Source organism: Eurosta solidaginis, chromosome 3 (assembly GCF_040869045.1).
Source record: "Eurosta solidaginis isolate ZX-2024a chromosome 3, ASM4086904v1, whole genome shotgun sequence".
NCBI lineage: Eukaryota > Metazoa > Arthropoda > Insecta > Diptera > Tephritidae > Eurosta > Eurosta solidaginis.
In genome coordinates this window covers 152,374,214-152,391,254 of record NC_090321.1, presented here as the reverse complement: position 1 = coordinate 152,391,254, position 17,041 = coordinate 152,374,214, and positions in this window count along the sequence as shown.

Genomic DNA, 17,041 nt, shown 5'->3' with positions numbered 1-17,041 from the left:
TAGCAGAAGTGTTTATAAACAATTGGGTTGCAAGGTATGGTGTACCAATAAAGTTACATTCTGACCAAGGGAGGAATTTCGGATCAGCTGTGTTCCAGGAAATGTGTAAATCATTGGGCATTCGAAAAACACAGACAATTGCATTGCATCCTCAGTCCGATGGTATGGTGGAACGATTCAATAGAACATTGGAAGAGCACTTAAGGAAAGTAGCTGAAAAGTTCCATGAAGAGTGGGATACCCGCATACTATTATTCTTGATGGCTTACCGATAAGCAGTGCATGAGACAACGGGCCAAACCCCTGAAAAAGTAATTTTTGGCAATGACCTTCGACTGCCAGCTGATTGGAAGTTTGGGATAGATGCCGATTGGAGAGAAATTTTAAGAAATCCACTGGTGTCTTGGAAGAAGAGCTGAGAGAAATACCCGATCAGATAAGGCAACGAACAAAGATTATGAGTGACAAGATCAAAGCCAGATACGATAAAGCAATTCGGAAGGTTTTCAGGAAGGAGATTTGGTTCTATTATACAACCCACAACGGAAAAAAGGTTTGTCTCCGAAATTGCAGTGTAACTCGGAATGCACATTAAAAGTTGTAAAAAAACAATACAAACCATTGGTAAACCTCGGACCAAAATGAAAGTGGTTCATCTGGAAAAGCTAGCGGCGTTCAGATCAGGAAATTTGTCTGGTCGGGACGATCAGACTTAGGTGGAGGACAGTGTGACGAATATTAGCAACACTAAGGGGTACTATCATCTCTAAGCCGATACTAAGCAGTCATTTGTATGTACATAAACAAATCAATCATTCTCTCTACACATATGTCCATACAAGCAGCGGAGAGATACGCCCAAACACATGCATATATCTGAGATACTCACAAAAGTATTCAATCATCGGTGGAAGTATTACTTACTGTGAGGACCAAATAAAACCTCATTAATTTGGCCCACACAAAGCGACCCCACAACATATTTAAGACAGCATTAACACAACGGCCAGTCACAAAAGGCCCTAGCAACACGACAAACCAACAAGTCTCAGCAACACAACTAGCGATCACAACACTTAATAGCAACACGACAAACTAACAAGTCTCAGCAACACAACGAGCGGTCGCAACATTCAACAGCAACGCGGTAACCATGGCAACACAACCATTTGAGCTAGCAACACCGAATACAACAACCATGAAAGAAGCGACACAGTAGCACAGGAGCAGTGTTGCCAGGTGATGCAAAAAAAAAGAAGCTAGATTGGCAAAAAAAAAAGGTTAGAAAAGGCTAAATTTTGAAAAAAAAGAAGCTAAAAAAAGGCCAGACATTTTTTGGTTAATTCATAAAATTTTTTTTATACAAAAACTTATGATCATAACTTAAGCATAACTTCCTGTTTCAAAACATATCAGGCACATTTTCTTTGACTAGCCCATGGAATTACTTTAAATGATTGCATATGTGTATATACATAAAAAAAATATTACAAACCAATTATTTATATAAAATATTCCCCGTCTGAAGAATAAGAAGAGCTTATGTCTGGGTATATATTTTGGCTATTTACCATAGATATGAGATCATACGTAATTTCAAAGTCATTACAACATTTAGATAAGCGTTTCAACGAGCATCTAATATTAAGCAGCGCATTAAACATTTTAATTTTTAGTTTGCTCCTTAATTTAGTTTTCAGAATTTTCATGCCACTAAAAACTCTTTCAATAGTAATACTAAAAAACTAAATATGAATTCGACAAGTTCTAAAAAAGGAGGTTCGTTTAATGCATTTTTATGTTCTCGGACTTCCGACCAAAATTCCATGGTGGAGTGTACATTTTTCCATTGTATAGTTATAAGTTTTCGCCACTGCAGCTCTATTAATGCTATTTGACTTGAAGAATAACTATACTTCTCTTTTTCAAATTAAGAAAATACATCTGGCTTTGAAATTTTCAACGAATTTTCAGCAGAAAAAGAATTAATCTTTTGTAGAGAACTCATATTATTAGGTATTAGGTGTTCACAGGAACTATTGAAATTATTTTATTTTAGAAATTTTTAAAAATATATTCGGAGTAAAAAAGGCTAGAAAAAAGTCACGAAGCTAAACACAAAATTTCGAGGCTAAAGGCAAAAAAAAAGGCTAAATCTAGCCTCGAAAAGGCTAAACTGGCAACACTGCACAGGAGTTAGTAGCACGGAGCTGTGGTCGTGACCGGAGCTACCAGTGAAGCGTACCTCGAATCTGTCGGTTATACCACCAAGAGAGATCCTTTCATAGGAGTGAGTCGGGACTTCAAGTGGTGAATGAGTCGGTTGTACCACCAAACACTGTGAGGACCCCAAATCCGAAGGCTTTGAATTTCCCCACAACACTGTAAACATATATATTGAATTAAAAATTAAAATGTAAATACTTTGTACATAAAATGAAATTACCGAATTATTTACCTATGTACACATAAATTTACATATACATATTTATAAATTTTTGTAAATTATTAAAATGCCAAATTTATATGCATATTATTTTACATAAACATATGAAATTCCTGATTTTTCTGCCAAAGGCATATTTACATACAAGTAGAACTTAAATCGGACTCCGCATGTACAAATGTACAAGGCGCGAAGCTAAGAATTTACAAATGTTAAAAAAACACAAAAGAAAGCACAACAGGCATACCTGGTTAATCTAATGTAAGCATACAGGCTTGTCTACATATGTATGTTAAGTGAAGTTATTTGAAGATTAAGACAAAAGGAGAATGTATCATAATAGAAGTGTTAAATAGATATAATTTTATTGGTTAAGCATTGTTATTGTAATATCACCGCTTGCCTGTGCGCAAATTAGTATAAAAGGGCGAGAAATCCTTAAGTAAATTGAGTAGTTAGATAGCACTAGCTAGGTATAGTAGTTGGCTGGTTAAACTGGTCAGCGAACAGTACACCTGGGGTAGGCCGGGTCGATTTGTGAGGAGGCAAAAAAATCGCCCATTGTTCTGTGAAAATTATATTCTAGGGATCAAAATAAGAAACTTTGCCGAAAAAACCACCTCTAAAACGAATTCTGATGTCCCCCCCTTTGAGTCGTAGCGGCAAATTTTGAAAAATTCCACTTTGAATTGCCTATGTTTTTTCTTTTTGGAGTTTATTTTTCTCTTTAGAAATTTATTTAGTCAGAACATATGTAAATGAAAAAATGAATTTAACTTAGTAATAGAAAAGAAATTAAAAAAAAAATATTAGAAATTAGCGTTTTTACAACCCCCTTTTAAAACCAAGGCATCACTGTAATGCATTTGCATGTCGTAAACATAGTTGTGTGGGTTTTTTATTCAACCGTTTTAAAAAATGACGATATCACTGTGACACAATTGCAGATGGTAAAATTGCTTGTGTTGTTTTTTTTAAGCAACCACAAGACACAGCAGGTAGAATTGAAATTGCCCCTACCCAAAAGTTCGACCCAAAGGAGGGGACATCAGAATTCGTTTTAGCGGTATGGTTCCTTCGGCAAAGTTTCTTATTTTGATCCCTAGAATACGATTTTCATAGAGCAATGAGCGATTTTTAAATCGACCCGCCCTAACCTGGGGGCTTTCACCTCACGAGTACTTAGTCAATATATTTGTTGGGCGGTTCTCACCCCCATCAACCGGAAGGATTAGTGGGTGGTTTTCACCTCCGCTACCCTTTAATAAGCCAGGCTTAGAAATAAGATTAAATAATAATTTGGAAAAAATACATACATACGTTTTATACATAATTACAGGGTTTCTTTTACTAAGTACCTAACTCTACTCTAGGGAACCCTGGACGGACCGAGTTCTTCTCCGGCGTAAGGAAATGTCCATCACAAATGGCACCCGAGCAGGGACTCTAATCAGAGTAATCAAAACCGAGAGAATCTCCAGCTCAAGAACCGAGGATTTCGAGACACAAACCACAGTGGGATTGCGAGATACAAAATCTCCAGAGGAAGAGGCACAGAGAGAAAGCAAAATAAACAGCAGGCATGGTGAAAGTAACTTGGGTGTATTATCTCAATCGTGAGGAACTTCTCAAATACGCATCCGAGTTTGGGCTGGAAGACAGCGAAACGGTGGAAGAGCTACGCAAGCACCTAGCAGGCTTCATCCAGACGAAAGGTACCGACACAAGATTCGAGGAACGATTCACAGAATTAGCCCTACAGCACGCCCGACCAACAATCACGGTAAGCCCACCAACTCCGAAAGAAAACACCTAGCAAGCATTGCCAGGCGGCAACGCACAGGAGGGGGGTCACCAACACCGCCATACACCATGTACCAACCAACGTCACATGCTAATATTATGGATGGCGTACGGAAATGGGGCTTGCGATACGACGGAAGTAAGGACCCGCTGGGGTTTATTGAACGGGTCGAGGAGCTGGCAGACAGTTACGAAATTAGCCGTAACTCTATTTCACGAGCGGTACCAGAATTACTAAAGTATAAGGCACTGGTATGGTTCCGCAACAACAACCGACACTGGCAGGAATGGGAGTCCTTCAAGAGAGATTTCCTGAAATTTTTCTTGAGTTCACGATATTTCGAGCGTTTAGACGATGAAATCAGGCAGCGAAACCAAAGGCCAGGTGAGAATTTTAAAGATTACGTGTTATCATTACAGGGGCTGATGCGACACTCCGACTACACCAGTGCCCAGAAGCTAACCAGGATATATAGAAATGCCCGCAGAGAGTACCAGCTCTATGTCAAAGAAAACGAGTTCGACAGTCTGGAGGAGTTGGTGAGTCTGGTCGAGGACTATGACAACATTACCCCAGACAAGGAACCACTGAGACCAGCAGCAAGACCTTTCATCCCACGACGACAATAGGAAAGGTGCCAATATTTGCACGCCGAAGATGATCACCAAAGGTAAGAAAATCCACAAAAAACGAGGCAAACCATTCGCATACACAGCAACAAGGACACATCGATCCACGGACCGCATGCAGACGATGCGGCGAGAGCGGAAACTTCGCTTATGGGTGCCGCAATGCTCGTCGCAAATTCTGTTGGCTATGCGGCCGATAAGGCGTACTTACGTGCGACTGCTGTCGTGGGCAGCAGGGAAACGGCGAGAGGCCCCATTGGCATCGGGGGGTGGGGTCTCCAGCAGCACAACCTCGTACGCAGTAAATTCATTTATGCAGACGCAGGGGCGAATCATAGCTGCAGTAACGCTAGGTGGAGAAGAGGTAATAGCATCGATTGACACTGGAGCTACAAGGAGTTTTGTGAGCGAAACAATGGCGGCGAAACTAAACGCGCACCGTTTGGAAGACGTAAACACACGGGTGGTGATGGGCGATGGCAGACCAAAGAGGATAGTGGAAGCAGTAGATACAGAGCTGAAATTGGGTGACCAAGTGCATCGGAGTCAATTACTGGTGTTACCAGGATTGTTAGATAGTGTCGTGATCGGTACCGATTACCTGGCAAAGGCTAACATGGAGCTAAAATGTGGCAAGCAAGCATTGCAACTACAAGCAGCTGACCAGCAGCGGGAAATAGTAACATGTACAAACATGATAGGAATGACACATCGAGATGTCGAGGAGAATGTGAGGCAGGAATCAAGCACCCTAGTGGCGGAAAGTACGGAGGCAGCAGTGAGTAAATTTTTAAAACGTGAATTGCAGATGTTTGAAGAGATGTCGGGAGTATCTAGCGTTGCCGATCACAAGATTGTTATGCGAAATGACCGTCCGATTAAACAGAGATATTTCCCCAAAAACCCAAGGATGCAAGAAATTATAAACACAGAAATCGACGAGCTCATCGAGAAGGGTTGCATTGAGCCATCGCACAGTCCACATAGTGCCCCTATAGTATTGACAAAGAAGAAAAATGGTAAGTGGAGGCTCTGCGTTGACTACCGGCAGCTCAACGCTCGCTCAGTACCGGATGCTTACCCATTGCCACGCATACAGCATATCCTGGACAGATTAAGAAATGCGCACTTTATTAGCAGCTTGGACCTAAAGAATGGTTATTGCCAAATCCCCATGGAGGAGAATAGGAAGAAGTACACCGCATTTACAGTACCTGGGCGCGGGTTATACCAGTGGAAAGTAATGCCCTTTGGTATACATTCTGCCCGGCCACCTTTCAGAGAGCACTCAATCGTGTCATTGGCCAGAGTTGGAACCACACGCGTTCGCTTACCTGTACGATATTATCATCACTAGAACTGCACTCGAAGAGCATATAGGGCATATCAAAGAAGTTTTCGAGCGGCTGAGACGAGCGAACCTTAAGATCAATCCGGAGAAGTGCGAGTTCTTTAAGAGAAGTTTGAACTATTTAGGCCATATGGTAAGCGAAGAGGGGATCCACACAGATCGGGACAAAGTTGCGGCCGTAAAAGTACTTACACCACCGCGCAATATACGAGAGTTACGACGCTTCCTGGGAGTAGTTTCATGGTACCGAAGGTTTGTTCCCGATTTTTCGCGAGTCTCGCACCCACTGACGGCGATGTTGAAGAAGGACTGCAGATGGAAGTGATCCGATGAACAACAGTTAGCATTCGAAGGTTTGAAGAGCGCGCTTATACAAGCGCCGGTATTAACTTTTCCTGATTTTACAAAACGATTTAGGTTACAGACAGACGCTAGTGATTTTGGTCTCGGTGCAGTCCTCACACAGGGATTAGACGACGAGGAGCGGGTAATAGCGTATGCAACCCGACGGTTGAATAAGGCCGAGAAAAACTACTCGTCCACGGAGAAGGAATGCCTAGCAATAGTTTGGGCGATCAGAAAGATGAGACCATACCAAGAAGGATACAATTTTACGGTGATCACAGACCATCTGGCGTTGAAATGGCTGAACGCAATCGAGAGTTGATCGGGGCGAATTGCTAGGTGGGCGCTCGAACTACAACAATATTCATTCGATGTACAATACAGGAATGGAAAAATTAATGTTGTAGCAGATGCGCTTTCGCGGCAACCGTTGGAGGAGCTGTTGGGCACCATGACGATAGAACAAGATGATATTCACTCTAAATGGCTCACGGCAAAGATGGTCCAAGTGACGAAAACCCCAGAGAAGTTTCCCGATTACGTGATCGAAGCAGAAAGACTGTATAGGCGAATGACAACTCAAGCAGACGGGGAAGATGCAGTTCCCTGACATCGCAGCGGCGGAGAGTACTCCACGAAATTCATGACACTCCAAGTGCAGGACATATGGGTATACGGAAATCTATACCGCGTGCTATGACTCGTTACTACTGGCCCGGGATGTTTAGAGACGTGAGGAAGTATGTGTCGCGAGTGCCAGGTGTACAAACCCAGCCAATAACGAGCTGCAGGTAAGATAAAATAAAAATAAATGTAAGGCGCGATAACATCCGAAGAGATCTAAGGCCGAGCTTCTCTTCCAATTTGCGTCGTGCTCCTCTTGCTTTTCCATACAAATTGGACGGACGGGACCTACATGTTTTATGCCGACTCCGAACGGCATCTGCAAGGCAGAAGAGTTTTCACTGGGAGCTTTTCATGGCAGAAATACACCCGGAGCGCTTGCCAAACACTGCCGAGGGGCGACCCCGCTTAGAAAAATTTTCTTCTAATTGAAAAATCTTATTTCTAAAATTTTGATGTTGCCTGGCCCGGGGTGTGAACTCAGGGCATACGGTGTGGTAGGCGGAGCACGCTACCATCACACCACGGTGGTCGCCAATGCAGGTAAGATGCTCACACAAATATCTGAAGAACCCTTTGCGACAGTTTGCGCGGACTTTATGGGATCACTTCCCCGCTCAAAACACGGAAACACGATGGCGTTAGTATTTGTAGATCGATTTTCAAAATGGGTTGAAGTCATAGCGATATGGAAGGCAACAACTGATAATCTAATTCGAGGACTGAGAGAACGTGTTTTGGCTAGATTTGGCGCACCAAAATTTTTGATCACAGATAATGGAGCACAATTTGTAAGTTGAAACTTTAAGAAGTTTTTGCAGGAGGTCGGAGTAAAACATCAATTAACGGCACCATATACACCGGAAGAGAAAACTACGGAGAGAGCTAATCGGAATATCAAGAGGATGATAGCACAGTTCTCGTGTAAGGAGCAGCGCAATTGGGATGAGTTGCTACCAGAAATAACACTAGCACTAAGCACAAGTGTATGCGAGTCAACAGACTACAGTCCAGCATACGTGGTACAAGGACGGGAACCGAGAATCTCGAACGCCATATACGATGAGTATACTTTCGGTACAGGCCAAGAAGGAACGACTCTAAGCGAGAAATCAGCGAAAATGAGGGAAGTTTATAATATGGGACGTCAGAAACAACAACGAGCATCCACGGAGCAGGCGCGATACTACAATCTGCGCAGAAGGCAATGGCAACTGGCTGTAGGGGACCTAGTATTGGTGAAAGAGCACCAGTTGTCCAAAATAGTGGATAATTTCGCGGCCAAGTTAGCACCCAGATATAGCGGTCCACATCGAGTAATGAACTTCGTATCCACGGTTATCGTAGAATTGTACAAGGTACACAAAGGCAAAAGAAGAACGGCACACGTGAGTGAACTAAAGGCATACAATCAAGGCGAAGTGGAGAACAATGATCGACGGGAGCCAAATCCAACGCAGGAAAGACAATAGGAGACGGAGCTACCCAAGTCTCGCCGCCGAAACGAGGTGAATGCACAGCGTGATAAATCGCAGAGTATACACATTTCAGAGATCCCAGATGCAGACGAGTCACAGTCATCTAACCCATCGAGAGAAACACCAAGTACGTCAACAGCACAGTTTGTAACCCAGGTCCCGAGTATGCAACAACAGGCAGGTCGTAATGCTGTAAATATATGCGGTTCACTAGCTCACTAACTAGCTAACTCAGCAGCAAACAATTCAAAGATCGAACATACACCCGAGAATAGAGAAATGGTCGCCAGAAACCAGAACGGAGTGAGGTTAGCAGTAGGACACGGCTACCCGTCAACTATGGAAAACGAGATACGGATGGCAATGGAATACGCCAATAACGTCGCCAGCCAACATAATTATGATTATTTCGTAACGTTTCATTTCAGACCAAGAACGCAGTGCCCTACAACGGAAGACGGTCACACGATGCGCGAGGCAATATCGTCCCAGTCACATAGATTCGCCATCCAATAGGAAAATACAACTCTCACGTAATGGTGGAAGAACCATACCACGGCAGGTGAGGGGAGAGTGGGATAACCCCAAATCCACAGGCTTTAGAGTCCCCTACTAGAACTCTATAGTTTATACCACATAAATATTTCACATAACGTGAGTTACATACATCATATACTATCTCGCATACATTGATTTACATATACACGTTCATATATCATACCATATCCACTGCCTACCATACGGCATTAATACATTTTTTTTTGCAAACAAATATTTTTCCCATGTCATATAAATCTTTCGGTAGATACGAAAACATACCACTGTGCAGCCCCATGCAATGCAAGCTAGCGTCACTGACCGCCTAACAAAACGTTTACCACTAAGCAACACAGCAAAGGAGGAATAATGAAGAATGCAAAAAAACAAGTAAGGAAGGCTAAGTTCGGGTGTAACCGAACATTACATACTCAGTTGAGAGCTATGGAGACAAAATAAGGGAAAATCACCTCGTAGTAAAACGAACCTAGGGTAACCCTGGAATGTGTTTGTATGACATGTGTATCAAATGCAGGCATGCTTAACCAACGAACCGATATCATTTCGACAAAATGACTTTGTTTCGTTTATTAACGTTAAGAATGTCAAATTATCGAAATGATTTTGTTTCGTTTTCTGCCATATCAAAACGACATCAAATCGTTTATGTTGATTATTAATTTCAAACTATGCTGGCAAAGCTGATTGATGGTCATTAAATATGAAAGCATTAGCCAAACTGATTGCAACTTTTCTCATGAATTTTGACAGTACGAACATTTCTCAGAGTATTTTTGACATTACCACCAACGAATTACACAAACAAATTACATGGAGTTTGTGTGTATGTCCGCTCGCTGTTACCACCTTATGGCTTCACCATGGCTATAGCATTGCCAGCACAATTCAAACATAAAGTATCACGTTTTTGTTAACGTTTTTAACGTTAACGAAAGCTTTTCGTTTCCGTTAAAAACGAGATACAATTTAACTTGATAATTCCTTTATCGATAATATTTCGAAGTGTTTCAACGGAAACGGTGGAAATTTTTTGATAAACGATTAGCTTACCGTTAAGGTGCATCCCTGATCAAATGGAAGGTATTAAAAAGTATTTTAAGAGGGAGTGGGCCATAGTTCTATAGATGGACGCCATTTAGAGATATCGCCATAACGGTGGACCAGGGCTGCCTCCAGAATTTGTTTGTACGACATGGGTATCAAATGAAAATGTTAATGAGTATTTTAAAAGGGAGTTGGCTTAGTTCTATAGGTGGACGCCTTTTCGAGATATCGCCATAAACGTGGACCAGGGGTGACTCTAGAATGCGTTTGTACAATATGGGTATCAAACGAAAGGTGTTAATGAGTACTTTAAAAGGGAGTGGGTCTTAGTTCTATGGGAGGACGCCTTTTCGAGATATCGCCATAAAGGTAGACCAGGGGTGACTCTAGAATGCTTTTGTACAATATGGATATCAAATGAAAAGTGCTAATGAGTATTTTAAAAGGGAATGGGCCTTAGTTCTATTCGTGGACGCCTTTTCGAGATATAGCCATAAAGGTGGACCAGGGGTGACTCTAGAATTTGTTTGTACGATATGGGTATCAAATGAAAGGTGTTAATGGGTATTTTAAAAGGGCGTGGGCCTTATTTCTATAGGTGGACGCCTTTTCGAGATATCGTCATAAAGGTATACCAGGGGTGACTCTAGAATTTGTTTGTACGATATGGGTATAAAATGAAAAGTGTTAATGAGTATTTTAAAAGGGAGCGGGCCTTAGTTCTATAGGTAGACGCCTTTTCGGAATATCGTTATAAAGGTGGACCAAGGTTGACTCTAGAATGCTTTTGTACAATATGGGTATCAAGCGAAAGGTGTTAATAATTATTTTAAAGGTGTTGATGAGTATTTTAAAACGGATTGGTGGACGCCTTCTTGAGATATCGCCATAAAGGTGGACCAGGGGTGACTCTAGAATGCTTTTGTACAATATGGATATCAAATGAAAAGTGCTAATGAGTATTTTAAAAGGGAATGGGCCTTAGTTCTATTCGTGGACGCCTTTCCGGGATATCGCCATAAACGTGGACCAGGGGTGACTCTAGAATGCGTTTGTACAATATGGATATCAAATGAAAAGTGCTAATGAGTATTTTAAAAGGGAGTGGGCCTTAGTTCTATAGGTGGACGCCTTTTCGAGATATCGCCATAAAGGTGGACCAGGGTTGACTCTAGAATGCTTTTGTACAATATGGGTATCAAGCGAAAGGTGTTAATAACTATTTTAAAAGGGAATGGGCCTTGACTCTATGGGTGGACGCCTTTTCGGGATATCGCCATAAACGTGGACCAGGGGTGACGCTAGAATGCGTTTGTACAATATGGGTATCAAATGAAAGGTGTTAATGAGTATTTTAAAAGGGCGTGGGCCTTAGTTCTATAGGTGGACGCCTTTTCGAGATATTGCCATAAAGGTGGACCAGGGGTGACTCTAGAATGCGTTTGTACAATATGGGTATCAAATGAAAGGTGTTAATGAGTATTTTAAAATGGAGTGGGCCCTAAATCTATAAGTGGACGCCTTTTCGAGATATCGCCATAAACGTGGACCAGGGGTGAATCTAGTATGCGTTTGTACAATATGGGTATCAAACGAAAGGTGTTGATGAGTATTTTAAAACGGATTGGTGGACGCCTTTTCGAGATATCGCCATAAAGGTGGACCAGGGCTGACTCTAGAATTTGTTTGTATGATATGGGTATCAAATGAAAGGTGTTAATGAGTATTTTAAAAGGGAGTGGGCTCTAAATCTATAAGAGGACGCCTTTTCGAGATATCGCCATAAACGTGGACCAGGGGTGACTCTAGTATGCGTTTGTACAATATGGGTATCAAAGGAAAGGTGTTGATAAGTATTTTAAAAGGGAGTGGGCCTTAGTTCTATAGGTGGGCGCCTTTTCGAAATATCGCCATAAAGGTGGACCAGAGGTGACTCTAGAATTTGTTTGTACGATATGGGTAGCAAACGAAAGGTGATAATGAGTATTTTAAAAGGGAGTGGGCCTTAGTTCTATAGGTGGACGCTTTTCGGAATATCGCTATAAAGGTGGACCAGGTGTGTTTGTATGATATGGGTATCAAATTAAAGGTATTAATGAGGGTTTTAAAAGGGAGTGGTGGTAGTTGCATATGTGAAGGCGTTTTCGAGATATCGACCAAAATGTGGACCAGGGTGACCCAGAACATCATCTGTCGGGTACCGCTAATTTATTTATAAATGTAATACCACGAACAGTTATCCTTCCAAGATTCCAAGGGCTTTTGATTTCGCCCAGCAATACTTTTTTATTTTATTCTACTTAATATGGTAGGTGTCACACCCATTTTACAAAGTTTTTTTCGAAAGTTATATTTTGCGTCAACAGACTAATCCAATTACCATGTTTCATCCCTTTTTTAGTATTTGGTATATTATTATGGCATTTTTTTCATTTTTAGTAATTTTCGATATCCAAAAAGTGGGCGTGGTCATAGTCGGATTTCGGCAATTTTTTACACCAATATAAAATGAGTTCAGATAAGTACGTGAACTGAGTTTAGTAAAGATATATCGATTTTTGCTCAAGTTATCGTGTTAACGGCCGAGCGGAAGGACAGACGGTCGACTGTGTATAAAAACTGGGCGTGGCTTCAACCGATTTCGCCTTTTTTCACAGAAAACAGTTATCGTCCTAGAATCTGAGCCCCTACCAAATTTCACAAGTATTGGTAATGTTTTTTTCGACATATGGCATTAAAAGTAGCCTAGACAAATTAAATGAAAAAGTGCGGAGCCACGCCCATTTTGAAAATTTCTTTTGTTTTTGTATTTTGTTGCACCATATTATTACTTGAGTTCAATGTTGACATAATTTACTTATATACTGTAAAGATATTAACTTTTCTTTTAAAATTTGAATTTAAAAAAAAATGTTTTTAAAAAGTGGGCGTGGTCGTTCTCCGGTTTTGCTAATTTTATTAAGCAGACATATAGTAATAAGAGTAACGTTCCTGCAAAATTTAATGATGATATCTTCAACGACTGCCAAATTAAAGCTTGCAAAACTTCTAAATTAGCTTCTTTTAAAAGTGGGCGGAGCCATGCCCATTGTCCAAAATTTTAATATTTTTTTATTCTGCGTCATAAGTTCAACTGACCTACCAAGTTTCATCGCGTTATCCGTATTTGGTAATGAATTATCGCACTTTTTCGATTTTTCGAAATTTTCGATATCGAAAAAGTGGGCGTGATTATAGTCCGATATCGTTCATTTTAAATATCGATCTGAGATGAGTGCCCAGGAACTTACATACCAAATTTCATCAAGATACCTCAAAATTTACTCAAGTTATCGTGTTAACGGGCGGACGGACGGACGGGCATGGTTCAATCGAATTTTTTTTCGATACTGATGATTTTGATATATGTACGTATATATCTATCTCGATTCCTTTATACCTGTACAACCAACCTTTATCCAATCAAAGTTAATATACTCTGTGAGCTCTGCTCAACTGAGTATAAAAACTAACAAAGAGCAAGTAATGAAGGATAAGTTCGGGTGTAACCGAACATTACATACTCAGTTGAGAGCTATGGAGACAAAGTAAAAGAAAATCACCATGTAGGAAAATGAACCTAGGGTAATCCAGGAATGTGTTTGTATGGCATGTGTATCAAATGGATGGTATTAAAGAGTATTTTAAGAGGGCCATGGTTCTATAGGTGGACGCCATTTAGGGATATCGCCATAAAGGTGGACCAAGGCTGGCTCTAAAATTTGTTTTTACGATATGGGTATCAAATCAAAGGTGTTTATGAGTGTTTTAAAAGGAAGTGGGCCTTAGTTCTATAGGTGGACGCCTTTTCGAGATATCGCCATAAGGGTGGACCAGGAGTGACTCTAGAATTAGTTTGTACGATATGGGTACCAAATAAAAGGTGTTAATGAGTATTTTAAAAGGGAGTGGTCCTTAGTTCTATAGGTGGATGCCTTTTCGAGATATCGCCATAAAGGTGGACCAGGGGTGACTCTAGAATGCGTTTGTACAATATGGGTATCAAACGAAAGGCGTTAATGAGTATTTTAAAAGGGAGCGGGCCTTAGTTCTATGGGTGGACGCCTTTTTGAGATATCTCCATAAAGGTGGACCAGGGGAGACTCTAGAATGCGTTTGTACAATATGGGTATCAAATGAAAGGTGTTAATGAGTATTTTAAAAGGAAGTGGGCCTTAGTTCTATAGGTGGACGCCTTTTCGAGATATCGCCATAAGGGTGGACCAGGAGTGACTCTAGAATTTGTTTGTACGATATGGGTACCTAATGAAAGGTGTTAATGAGTATTTTAAAAGGGAGTGGTCCTTAGTTCTATAGGTGGATGCCTTTTCGAGATATCGCCATAAAGGTGGACCAGGGGTGACTCTAGAATGCGTTTGTACAATATGGGTATCAAACGAAAGGCGTTAATGAGTATTTTAAAAGGGAGCGGGCCTTAGTTCTATGGGTGGGCGCCTTTTTGAGATATCGTTATAAAGGTGGACCAGGGGTGACTCTAGAATGCGTTTGTACAATATGGGTATCAAACGAAAGGCGTTAATGAGTATTTTAAAAGGGAGCGGGCCTTAGTTCTATGGGTGGGCGCCTTTTTGAGATATCTCCATAAAGGTGGACCAGGGGTGACTCTAGAATGCGTTTGTACAATATGGGTATCAAACGAAAGGCGTTAATGAGTATTTTAAAAGGGAGCGGGCCTTAGTTCTATAGGTGGACGCCTTTTCGATATATCGCCATAAAGGTGGACCAAGATTGGCTCTAGAATTTGTTTGTACAATATGGGTACCAAATGAAAGGTGTTAATGAGTATTTTAAAAGGGAGTGGTCCCTAGTTCTATAGGCGGATGCCTTTTCGAGATATCGCCATAAAGGTGGACCAGGGGTGACTCTAGAATGCGTTTGTACAATATGGGTATCAAACGAAAGGTGTTAATGAGTATTTTAAAATGGAACGGGCCTTAGTTCTATGGGTGGACGCCTTTTCGAGATATCGCCATAAAGGTGGACCAGGGGTGACTCTAGAATTTGTTTGTACGATATGGGTAACAAATGAAAGGTGTTAATAAGTATTTTAAAAGTAAGTGGGCCTTTTCGAAATATCGACATAAAGGTGGACCAGGGGTGACTCTAGAATTTTTTTGTACAATATAGGTATCAAATGAAAGGTGCTAATGAGAATTTTAAAAGGGAGTGGGCCTTTGTTCTCTAGGTGGATGTCTTTTCGGGATATCGTTATAAAGGTGGACCAGGGTTGACTCTAGAATGCGTTTGTACGATAGGGTATCAAATTAAAGGTATTAATGGGGGTTTTAAAAGGGAGTGGTGGTAGTTGCATATCTGAAGGCGTTTTCGAGATATCGACCAAAATGTGGACCAGGATGACCCAGACCCTCATCTGTTGGGTACCGCTAATTTACTTATAAATGTAATACCACTAAGAGTATTCCTACCAAGATTCCAAGGGCTTTTGAGCTCGCCCTGCAGAACTTTTTCATTTTGTTTTACTTAACATGGAAGGTGCCACACCCATTTCACAAAGTTTTTTTCTAAAGTTATATTTTGCGTCAATAAACCAATCCAATTACCATGTTTCATCCCCTTTTTCGTATTTGGTATAGAATTATGGCATTTTTTTTCATTTTTCGTAATTTTTGATATCGAAAAAGTGGGCGTGGTCATAGTCGGATTTCGGCCATTTTTATACCAATACAAAGTGAGTTCAGGTAAGTACGCGAACTGAGTTTAGTAAAGATATATCGATTTTTGCTCAAGTTATCAAGTTAACGGCCGAGCGGAAGGACAGACGGTCGACTGTGTATAAAAACTGGGCGTGGCTTCAACCGATTTCGCCCTTTTTCACAGAAAACCGTTATCGTCCTAGAATCTTATCTCCTACCAAATTACACAAGGATTGGTAAATTTTTGTTCGACTTATGGCATTAAAAGTATCCTAGATAAATTAAATGAAAAAGGGCGGAGCCACGCCCTTTTTGTATTTTGTTGCACCATATCAATACTGGAGTTGAATGTTGACATAATTTACTTTTATACTGTAAAGATATTAACTTTTTTTTTTAAATTTGACTTAAAACTTTTTTTTTTAAGTGGGCGTGGTCGTTCTCCGATTTTGCTAATTTTTATTGAGCATACAAAAAAAAAAAATTTTTTTTTTGTACCGCTTGATTGTCACAAAATCACCAGCATAACTTTTTGAGAAATTGACATTCACTAGGTCTCCCAGGATGAGTAATCTAGTTGTGCCTAACTTTAACTTCGTTGCTTCGACAAGGTTGTTTTTCGTCAACACCGTATGTATTTGGAACTCTATCCCAGCTGCAATTAGGAATAATGTAAATCAAAGCAACTACAAACATATTATCTTCAGTTATTTTTCTAGTCAACAAACTTAAACTGGGCATTTATTTTATTTTTATCTTATCTTAATTTAATTTAACCAAAATTTAAAATTTTAAAAATTAAAAATTTAAAGTTTTGTAGTATTGTTTTGATATGCTTGTTTTCTAGCACCTTTTATTTAGTTATTTAAATGAATTATATGAATTGTGTTTGCTGTACTACAAAAGACAATTTATCTTACTGTACTAATGTATTTTCTCCGAATGAATGAAATGAAATAGCAGTAACGTTCCTGCCAAATTTCATATTTTCAACGAATTGCAAATTACAGCTTGCAAAACTTCTAAATTACCTTCTTTTAAAAGTGGG